General features: G+C 50.7%; 1 protein-coding gene across 1 annotated transcript in view; it reads right to left on the reverse strand.

The window, feature by feature from the left end:
* COL13A1 (collagen type XIII alpha 1 chain) overlaps positions 1–9927 on the reverse strand; it is a 146479-nt gene that overhangs the window by 85364 nt on the left and 51188 nt on the right. The window lies entirely within an intron of this gene.

Raw genomic sequence — 9927 nt, forward strand, 5'->3', positions numbered from 1 at the left:
AGAAATTAGTCAGCGACAAGGCATAATGGCCAGTTAAGGGAAACCAAAGGAGCGTGAAGGCAGCCTTTGCCCTTTGAGGCTACCATCAAAGAGAAGAAGCCCTCCCCTCTTACAACTCTGTGGTAAGAATACCGACTTTATAGAAAGGACCGAGGACGATTTCTGGGGCAGACCGTCTGGATCCGGTGCCCCGGGAGCATGTCTGACAAATCATGCTTCTGACTGACAGAGCAGTTCCTCATATCACAGCTCACTGAGCTTCAGAACAACCCCACTCCCGTTATATAGATGAGGACACTGAGGCTCAGAAGGGACAGGGCTGGCCTGTGGTTTATCACCACAAGTGATCCTGAATCTTAACCAAGAGCTCTTCTTCCCAGAGCGTTGAAGGGAGGCAGGAGGCTTTACATTGTTCAGAAGAAATGCACAGCCACTCAGAGGTGGTATGTCAGAGCCATCTCGTCCTACTACCTGTGTTCAGGGACTTCACTTTGTAGCTGGAATCGGCCACACTGGGAGTATTCACACCACAGAAATTGGCCAAAGCTACAAAGCAGCCCTGCCCAGACTCCCAGAGCCAATTTTTAACCATTTCCAAGCACACTAAAGCTCAGCTCCTCCTGTGATGACATCTCTCAGCCACAAGATATCCCCAGAACTTGGGCTGGTGGACAGGAACAGGTCCTGAGAGGGACGGACAGCAGTTAAAATCACACACACCACACTCTCTGCTGCTGCACTCATGGCAGACATTAATAATCATCATAGCTAGTCTACCTCCAATGAACCTTGACAAGGCTTCACAGTTCTTTTAAATACAGCCACTATCAATCAGCAGGAACTGGTACATAAGATGAAACCTATTAGTCATCTAAGAACTAGACCTATCTTGGGGGCAAGACACAGGGAATCAAGTAGGCAAAGCATGAGGGTCCTTTATCTGAGTTAATAGGTAGGGCTTGAGTCTAGCCTTGGGGGGCAGTAGAGATGGAGGTGGAGAGGCCGGGAACTCAGGACCTCCCAGACACACCTCAGACTGGGGATGGAGACTATTGTTAATTACAACCCTCTTCCCCGTCTCCCATCCACTATTAAGACTGGCGCAGGGACTGGGAAGTGTGCACGTGGAAGAGGCAGAAGCCAGCAAGATCCTCTCCAGTTCAGTTCAATCCCTGGCCCCGAGAGGTCCCCAGATGACCTACCTACTGCTGCCACATCTGGAGCCAGCAGAGAGCAACTCCGGTGGCCACCATCCTGCAGATACCACGGAGCTGCTTTCCAGGCAGATGGGGCCTGCTCCAGGGGGTTCCTGGACCACTCTGCCCTTGGCAAGCTCCTCCCTTCAATCTGGGGGTTGTCTCCTTCATGCCCTTGCCCTCCATCTTATTTGGCGATTGCTTGGGGACAGTTGGGAGTGGTGGGATGGGGAGAGATGCCTTGCCTTCACTTCTGGACATGGAGGGTAGGGTGTGCCTGGGTAGCAGACTGTCTTGGTTGCCTCCCCAGCACCCTTTTCCCTTTCCCCTTCCTAACAGAACCCTGATTTTACTGTGATCTCTACCCAATCTCCACAAAGCCCCATGTCTCCAGGGAAAGGGACTGCCAGCCTAGGTAGGACGGGGTGAGGGTTAGTGCCTGGGGCCCGGAACTCTTGTGAAGATGGCTCTGGTGTGGTCGTTTAGAGGCAAAAAGGAACTCCCACAGCCACAGACACGGAAGGGCAGGAGATCCCATTACAATGACTACAGTTCCCAGTAACCCAGATTCCCACACACCTTGTTATAGTGGAGCAGCCCTGAGGCTCCGGGAAGTGGCGGTGAGGGCTACTGGACTGGAGGGCTGGAGACCACAGGCAGGAGGAGGAGGCTGGGTCTGGGGACCTGGCCGTGCAGGCGCCTGGCTCCAGGGGCCCTGCCCAGGGGACAGAGGGCAATGCTCAGCCCCTGGCAGGATGGACCTCAGACTAAAGAGGCCACAAGCCACACTGTGTCCCCTCCCCAACACCACGAAGGCTGGAGGGTAAGAGAGAAGGGAAGGCTGTCCTGAGCCGACCGAGCAGTCACCCTGAAAGGCCAAGGATTAAACAGGAAGTGGCTGAGTTACAGCAGAGGCAGGGGCTTGAAAGCAAAGCTGAGCGCCTGTTAGGAGGGTGAAGAAAATTGCTTCTCTGCACACGAGCGGTGTCCCCAACGTGTTCACTTCACAATATTTATTATCACCAACATCTGCTCAATGCCAGCCATGTGTGGGCTGTGCTGGAGGCCGTCAAAGTCAGACTCCGTCCTGCTCTTGGGGGCTTCTGCCTGAAATCAGGAGACGCCTCCCCGCCCCTCCACATGTCACTCCCTGAGTGGCCTGGCACTCTGTCCACAGGCTTGAGCTTCTGGCCAACTTCTCACTCGAGCATATCTCCCCTGCTGGTCACCCTGCCTACTGCCTCCCCCAGAACTCCACACCGAGGCCAGGAACCCGCAGGGTCAGGCTCCGGCCCCAGGTAACAGGGCCCAGTATTAAACCGGAAGTGGTCGAGTTGCTCTGGGTTATTTTTCTCACCCTTCAGGAATCCACATTGGAGATGCGAGTTTGCTCCAGGTCTCGGAGTGATGCCGTGTTTCTCCCTCACGGCCTCCAGTCACCTGCGCCCCCACTCCCCAGGGACTCTTGCCTGGGGCCCATCTCGTTGACATCCAGCCTCCCCAAGGCCGTTATTTGACCATTTCTCTTCCTCATTTGATCCACAAAACCCCTGAAAGGTGGGAGCAGGTGTCAGCAGCCCCATTTTACAGTTGGGGGAAGGAGATACAGGCAGGGGTAGTGGTATCCAGAATCTTCCAGGGAATGCCCAGCCAACTCCAGGCTCCTCCTCCCACTCTGCCCTTTGACCGGCTCCCTGCTACAGGACCTGGTCCCACTGACAGTGACCACCCTGCAAGTGGTCTTAGCAAGACCTCTGACTGCCACCCCCAGCCCTCAAGCCCCGAGCCAGCGTTTGCTTTCTTCCTTTGGGTGTCCCATGGGTCCCTGCAGAAGGAGGAGCCTGAGGCACCACACCTCCGACCCTGGGCCTTCTTCCTGACACCGGATCTTGCCAGCATATCTGGTGTTCCCGTGGAAGACCCTCCTTGGGGCAGCCCGAACGTCACAGCCCTGGGGGCAGGGCCCGACCAGGCTGCTGCTGGGAGCGGAGGAGAAGCTGGGGTCGTGGTCCTGGTCAGACCCTCGAAGCGCATTACCCTTCAGAGGCCCGGCTGAGGCCGCAGGCTTCACAGGTAGAGCTTGTCTTTACAACCACGCCTGTACCTCCCAAAGACGAGCTTTTAATTTTAAAACCAGAGTTTGGACAACCTTTTATGTGGCTGGCATGCCAGGTCTTTTGTCTCATCATTGTCATAAACGCTAATATTTATTGAGCACTTGCCAACCACCAAGAGCCAAGCATGTTACACATCAACTCCTTTACGCTTTTTTTTAAAAAAAATCTTACCCAAGGATATATTTGTTGATTTGAGAGAGAGAGAGAGAGAAAGGGGGAAAGAGAGAAAGAGAAACATTGATGTGAGAAAGAAACATCGACAGTTTGCCTCCTGTGACCAGGGATCAAACTCGAAGCCTGTTGGTGCACAGGATGACGCTCCAACCGACTGAGCCACCCAGCCAGGGCTGACTCATTTACTCTTCACAATAGTCCTAAAAGATAGTACTACTATTATTCACACCTAAGAGTCGAGAAAACTGCAGCAGAGAAGTCAAGTTCCTGGCCCATGGTTGTACAGCTAGAACCCAGGCAACCCCTTGGCCCTAAAACTATGCATTATCTCACTAAATAGCCACAACAACCCTGACAGGCAGGTTTGATACTATTATTGTTCCATTTTACAGATGGGGCTCTTGAGGCACAGAGAAGTTAAGTAAGTTGTCTAAGGTTGCACAGCTGGTAGGTGGCCCAGCTGCCATTTGCAATCAGATGCACTCTACAGCTTTTAGGTTCTTCCCTATACATTCATTGATTGCCTCAGCTGTGATGGCAAACAGAGCCAACAAAACTTAGGTGGCTAGGGGAGAGGGTTAGATAGACTGCTGAGAAGGAAAATCTGCAGTGAATCCTGTTTAGTTCCTTTGAGGACCGCAAGGCCTTATTCATGGGCTAACTTCAGACTATTCCTATTTCTTTCTTTTTAAAAAACGTTTTATGAATTTATTTTCAGAGAGGGGTAGGGAGGGAGAGAGGGAAACAGCAATGTGTTGTTGCCTCTCACACTCCCCCTACTGGGGCCCTGGCTGGCAACCCAGGTATGTGCTCTAGACTGGGAATCAAACCAGCGACCGTTTGGTTCACAGGCCTGTGCTCAGCTACGGAGCCACCCCAGCCAGGGCCTATCTCTTCCTTAAAGAGGGCTCCCTGAGTGCTCCCAAAGAGGGCTAATCGCTAATGCTGTCCAGACGCTGCCTGCCTAAGGAAGAACTGTGACTCCCCACATGTAAACATGGTCTCGTTGTTCCTCCCTGTACTTAAAAGTAACAGAATAAAAACCTGACTTGACAAATTGGGCCTTTTGCTTATCAAATTGGGCTCCTTCCCAGAACCGTAGGTAAGAGCATGGGCTTTGGAGCCAAACAGCCACAGTCAAATCCTGACTTTGCTACTTTCTAGCTGTGTGACCTTGGGCAAGTTGTTCAACCTCTCTGAGTTCCAATGTCCTTTTCTGTAAAATGGGGGCAATGATATATCTACCTCATTGGATTTTGAGGAATAAACAAGAGAATACAGGCAAAGGGTTTAATGCCGTAGCTAGCTTCAGTAAGCACTGAATAAATGATTGCCAGGACAACTCTAACGGCTATGAAGTTGGAGATAATGATGCCCTACCCCGGGAGGGTATGCTACCTTCCTCTGTGTTTTAACAGAAGAATGGTTAACACATAGGGAGCTCTTTCCATGTGCCGAGCACCATTCTTAATGTTTTACAGATACGACCAAATTCAATCCATGCGAGCCTTGTAAGATGGGTTCTTCTGTGACCCTCCTCTTACAGATGAGGAAAGTGAGACACAGAGCTGGTGTCTCCTGCTTGGGGTCACAGGCTGGTGAGGGACAGGCTCGCTCCAGGGCCCAGGCCATTTGCTCCTCTTCTGTGCTGCATTCAGAGGAGTCCCTGAAAGCCTGGCTTCCGTGGAAAATACATAAGGCAGGGGTCAGGGGAGCTAAGATAAGCAGAGCGGGATGGATGGGCTGTGTGGCCTCTGAACAAAACAGTGCAAATGGAAGTCACGAGCTTTGAACTGGTGGGACAAATTACGTATTTTCTTGCTTCCTTGGGCCCCTGACATTTCCAGGAGGGGCCAGAGTCAGGAGTCCTGAGGAGGAAATCTTGGGTAGGTCTTGCTGGTGGAGATTACAGGCCCAGTTCTGCAGATTCAGGCCAAGGGCAAGCATTGTTCTTTGGCCTCCAGTTTCCTGGAACAGCCGCAGGCACAGGAGAGAGGGGCAGGGCTGCTCGCACAGATGGGGAAAGTGGGTCTGGGGCATGTGGAGAGGTTCTCTGTCAAGTTGCCGCCTGTGTGGTCAAGGTGGAAATCGGGGTGGAAATCAATCAGGACCTCCACTCTGTTCTGATAAGGATCCTGAGTCTCACTTGAACTTGTCACCTTTGACTGAATCTTCTAGAAGCAGTGAGATTCTCCCATATGTCCTGGACTTGTCTCCTATGCAGAGTTACTTCCTGCCCCACCCCCACCCCTCTCTGGGTCCTTCCCAGGAAGTCAGAGGTTGAGCAATGATACTTCCTTGTCACATCCAAAAGGCACAAATAGTTCTCTGGCAAAAGTCTCAGCATGTACTCTGCCACTCCATACCACCTCTGCCACTTGGCTTGGATTTATCACATCCCTATGGTACCTCGCCAAATTCTCGCCCATGCCCTCCAAATATTCACTTGCCTGTCATTCTCATTCCTATGTGCAGATGTCAATTCCATGTTTGTTGACCTGTCTTTTCTGTTCAACTGTAAGCTTTCTATGGTGTGTGGTCATTTATTCTTTAGTCACTACTCCAAGAAGAGTTAAAGGAAGTTAGATGCTATAAATTCCAGTGCTTACAAGGAGCCAGGCAAGTAACGGAAACAAATGAAGCAGGCCAGGAATGGTGTAACAGGGAGTGGTAGAGACTGTGGCAAAGTACTAAGGGCTTGTTTGTGTTGCTACAATGGAGTTAACCACCCAGCAGCTCTAACCAAGTATTGCTGGGTGGGGATAAAGACTCATTATTGCCAGACCTTGAAAGTCTTCAAGAAAAGACCCAATTGGGTATTTTTTGTAAAATCTTCTGATTTTTAAATGTTGATGCTAATTTAAGAAAATTTGAAAAGCAAGCCAAACAAAGCTTCATTTGGTCCTCCAGCCAGTAATTCACAATGTCTGGGGACCTTCCAGGCCCCATCCATTCGAATTCCATAGCTCAGAACGTGTGCTCAGAAAATCCTCACTGAGCACACAAGTGAGTGTAGGGGAGGGTCTGCCAGCTATCACCCAGATCAGGGATCTGTGAAGAAACAGTACCATAACAGTGTTTGTAACCGAACCTGTGTGTGAGAGTTAGCTTCCATTAAGTGTGGAATTGTTTGGTTATGACATCTTTTTTTAATGGGTTTTTTAAAATTAATTTTTAGAAAGAGAGAGAGACAAAGGTGGGGGGAGAGAGGGGGAGAGAGAGAGAAACATTGACTTGTTCCACTTCCTTATGCATTCATTGGTTGCTTCTTGTATGTCCTCTGACCAGGGATCAAACCCACAACTTTGCCGTATTGGGCCAATGCTACCCAGCCAGAACCTGGTTATGCCATCGTCAAGCATGTTCACATCCTTCTGTTTTTGCCTCCCTCTTCCCACTGGTCACGGAAGCCCAGAGGTAAAGATGTGCCCCTAATAAGGCCCACGCCTTAGGATAACAAGTGAGCTGGGAAAATGAACTTTACTTGAGCCCAGAGGTGAGGAGGGTTGTGCTGAGCAGTGATGGGGATTAATTAATAATTTGTGAGATACTTCATTATCCCTGGGTATATCTGTTTTTCTTAAATATTAACGTATACACAATTAAAAATATGTACCGTAATTAGTAACAAAGTGCTAATTCTTGGTCATAACATAGCATAATCAAGTGAAACTTTTGCTTATCTCTGTCTCTCAATTAATCATGTCGCAAGCAGCAGTTTATGGGCCCACAAGGCCAAGGCTAAGGCGTGCGTATGTAACTGTGGGCCAGGGAGCCGTAAGGAAGCACACAGCTTCATGGACAGCAGCCGAGCAACACCTCAAGGGCCTTCTTCCATGCCACCTGCCTGAACGGCACCACCAAACCTCACTGTGGCCAGGAGGACAGTTACTCTGTGCAGGCACTAGACTGGGCACTTTTTATTCACTATTTCTAATCTTCATAATGCACATTATATGCAACTATTCTAATTTACAGATGAAAACTCCAAGGCTCAGTGAGGTTAAACACATTGTCCAAGGTCAAATAGCTTATAAATGATGGAGCTGGGATTCTCACTTAGGTCCACCAGCCTGCAAAGTCCACCCTCTTTCCACACCAGCACGCTGCCTGGAGAGCTGGGCGCATCCACACTCCCTTACCAAGAGCAAAGCTGCACAGTACCTGAGAGTCTCCAGGGAAGCACTGGCCGGGTTGAGATGAACGCCCAGATGTCTGAGCCCTACTTTTAGAACCAGACTGCCCTGGGATGGCAAATACCCGAGACACAGACCTATACTCCTCTCTCCAGGGCCCCTGGCAGACATAACTAATCTATTTCAGTGCTGCTTTTTGTGCTTTTGGCAGGCACAACAAATCAATCAGACCCGGCACCTCTGAGGAAACATATTTGTCATCCATGGCCAGGGTCTTAGCTCAACTGCAAGTGAAAGAACTTTCAAACTGAGAATGTGGAAATTCTAACCAGAGTCTGGTGGCAAGCAGGGATCGAGATGAAGACCACTGTCTTCTGACCTGAGAGGGCCTGAGGCACGTGACAGGAGAAGGAGCAGAAGGACCAGGGAAAGACGCAGTTAGGCTCTGTAGTTTAAACACCCGCCCGGAGAGGCGGGGGTGGTGCCCGACTTGCATGGCTGGTGTGTGACCTCATGTGGACGTGTTGGGGCTGTGGGGGTCCTGGGGTGAACAAGGAGCCAAGGAACTGGATACATCTGAGCTGAGAATAGTGAAAACACTCTGGATCTTATATTTGGCTTTGCTTTCTAAAAAGAGTTTGTTTTTCTGACATTTATTTATTGTTAAAACAGCTCTTTAGGAACATTAAAGGACATTTTGTGAAAGAAAATCATCATCCCTCGCCCCCCAGCCCCCTGCTCTCACACAACTGTTTCCATTTCTCTCCTTCCCGCTGATCCCGGGCCACAGGCGTCACGCGTACCTGCGTCTGCAGAGCTGACATTAGTGTGCATTTCTGCAGGCCTCCTAACGACATTTTTTAAATGGCTGCACAACGGACCGTGATTTACCTATTTGTTGATGACTAGGTCTGGAAGGGTCGTGATTTTTATGTTTTATGCTACAATGAATATCTCTGTGCATTTAGCACTTTCCTTTTGCTAAATTCTTTTCTTAGGCAGAAGAAGTGGACTATTGCATCAGCCTGAAACTTTTGAAGATAGTTATGAGTTTTTGCACTTGTTTTTGACCTCACATGAATAAACTCTTGAGCGTTTTCAGAGCACTGTACTTGAGCTTGGAGGTTAACAAGTTTGCTCCAGATCATCCAGGCAGAAGAGGCTTCTGTGGAAAGAGCACTTGTGTTTCAGGGCTGAGGGACTGGGGACTGCACACTGGGAGGGGGTGGGTGCCGAGCCCACAGGAAATGGGGCAGCAGCAGCAAGAGGAGAGTAAAGCTTCTGCTAGCTACACCTCCTCGTGGGACGTCCATTCCTGAGAGGAGGCCTTGCTTGGCTTTTTAATTAAGAGAAGATGCGGTTTAGAGGGGCGGGGCCCCCTGGGGAGACTGGACTGTGTTATCAGGTGCTGATTGGTCTGATGGAGCTCACTGACGAGCAGCCTCTCTCACCGCAACTCTGCACAGGGCCCCTCCTCCCCACCTGCCTCCAGCCGGACAGCCCCAGGCAGGGCGGGGCTGTGGGGGTGTGTGAGAGCTCTCCACAGAGGAAAAGGCTGGGTGGTCTCCAAAACTCTGGTGCCTTTCTGCTTGAAGCACCAGGAAAGCACAATAAACAGAGGCCTAGCAGCCCCAGCCCCAGCCCAGGCCCAGGCCCAGGCCCAGGCCCAGTCCAGCCACAGTCTTGGCTGTGTTGAATCTACCTTGGCTTAGAAAAATCACTTCACTGCCCAGGGGAAAGGTTTGTCAGTTAGCCCAATCAGGCCCACTTCTCTCCCTCACTTCACCCACTGGGGTCTCCTGGGATCGGGTGGGTGTGACTGCAGGCCACACTCTGTGTCACCACAGCCCTGCCCCCAGCCCACCTTTCCAGCCTGGGCTTCCACGGAGCAGCAAGGCCAGGGCTCACACCCAGGGCTGGGGGCCTCCCTGGGCCCACACCAGCTCAGACTCTGTGCGGGCTCAGGCCACAAAACCAAGTCCTAGATAGTCAATGGTTGGTTACTTATGGAGCCCTTGGTCTCTGCGTCTGGCACTGTCCTAAGTTGGTGCTGGGGCTACAGAGGTAAAAAAGGCAGAGTGCCCGCTGACCTCCGAGTTTCGGTGTCCTCACCTGCGACGGGAGGCGAAAACAGTGTCTGCCTATGTGAAATGCTTCAGCTGGTGCCTGACAGTAGTGGGTGCTGTGTTAATACTAGCTTTTGCATTGCTATTATTCTTTCTAGTTGCAAGCAGTAGACACTAAACAGAAATAAATGAGAAAAATTCGGGCATTGATAACTGCTATAAAGACGTTCAAATGTAA

The sequence above is a fragment of the Sturnira hondurensis genome, unplaced genomic scaffold (assembly GCF_014824575.4).
Source record: "Sturnira hondurensis isolate 20B ecotype Veracruz unplaced genomic scaffold, ASM1482457v3 Scaffold0020237, whole genome shotgun sequence".
Taxonomy (NCBI): Eukaryota; Metazoa; Chordata; class Mammalia; order Chiroptera; family Phyllostomidae; genus Sturnira; species Sturnira hondurensis.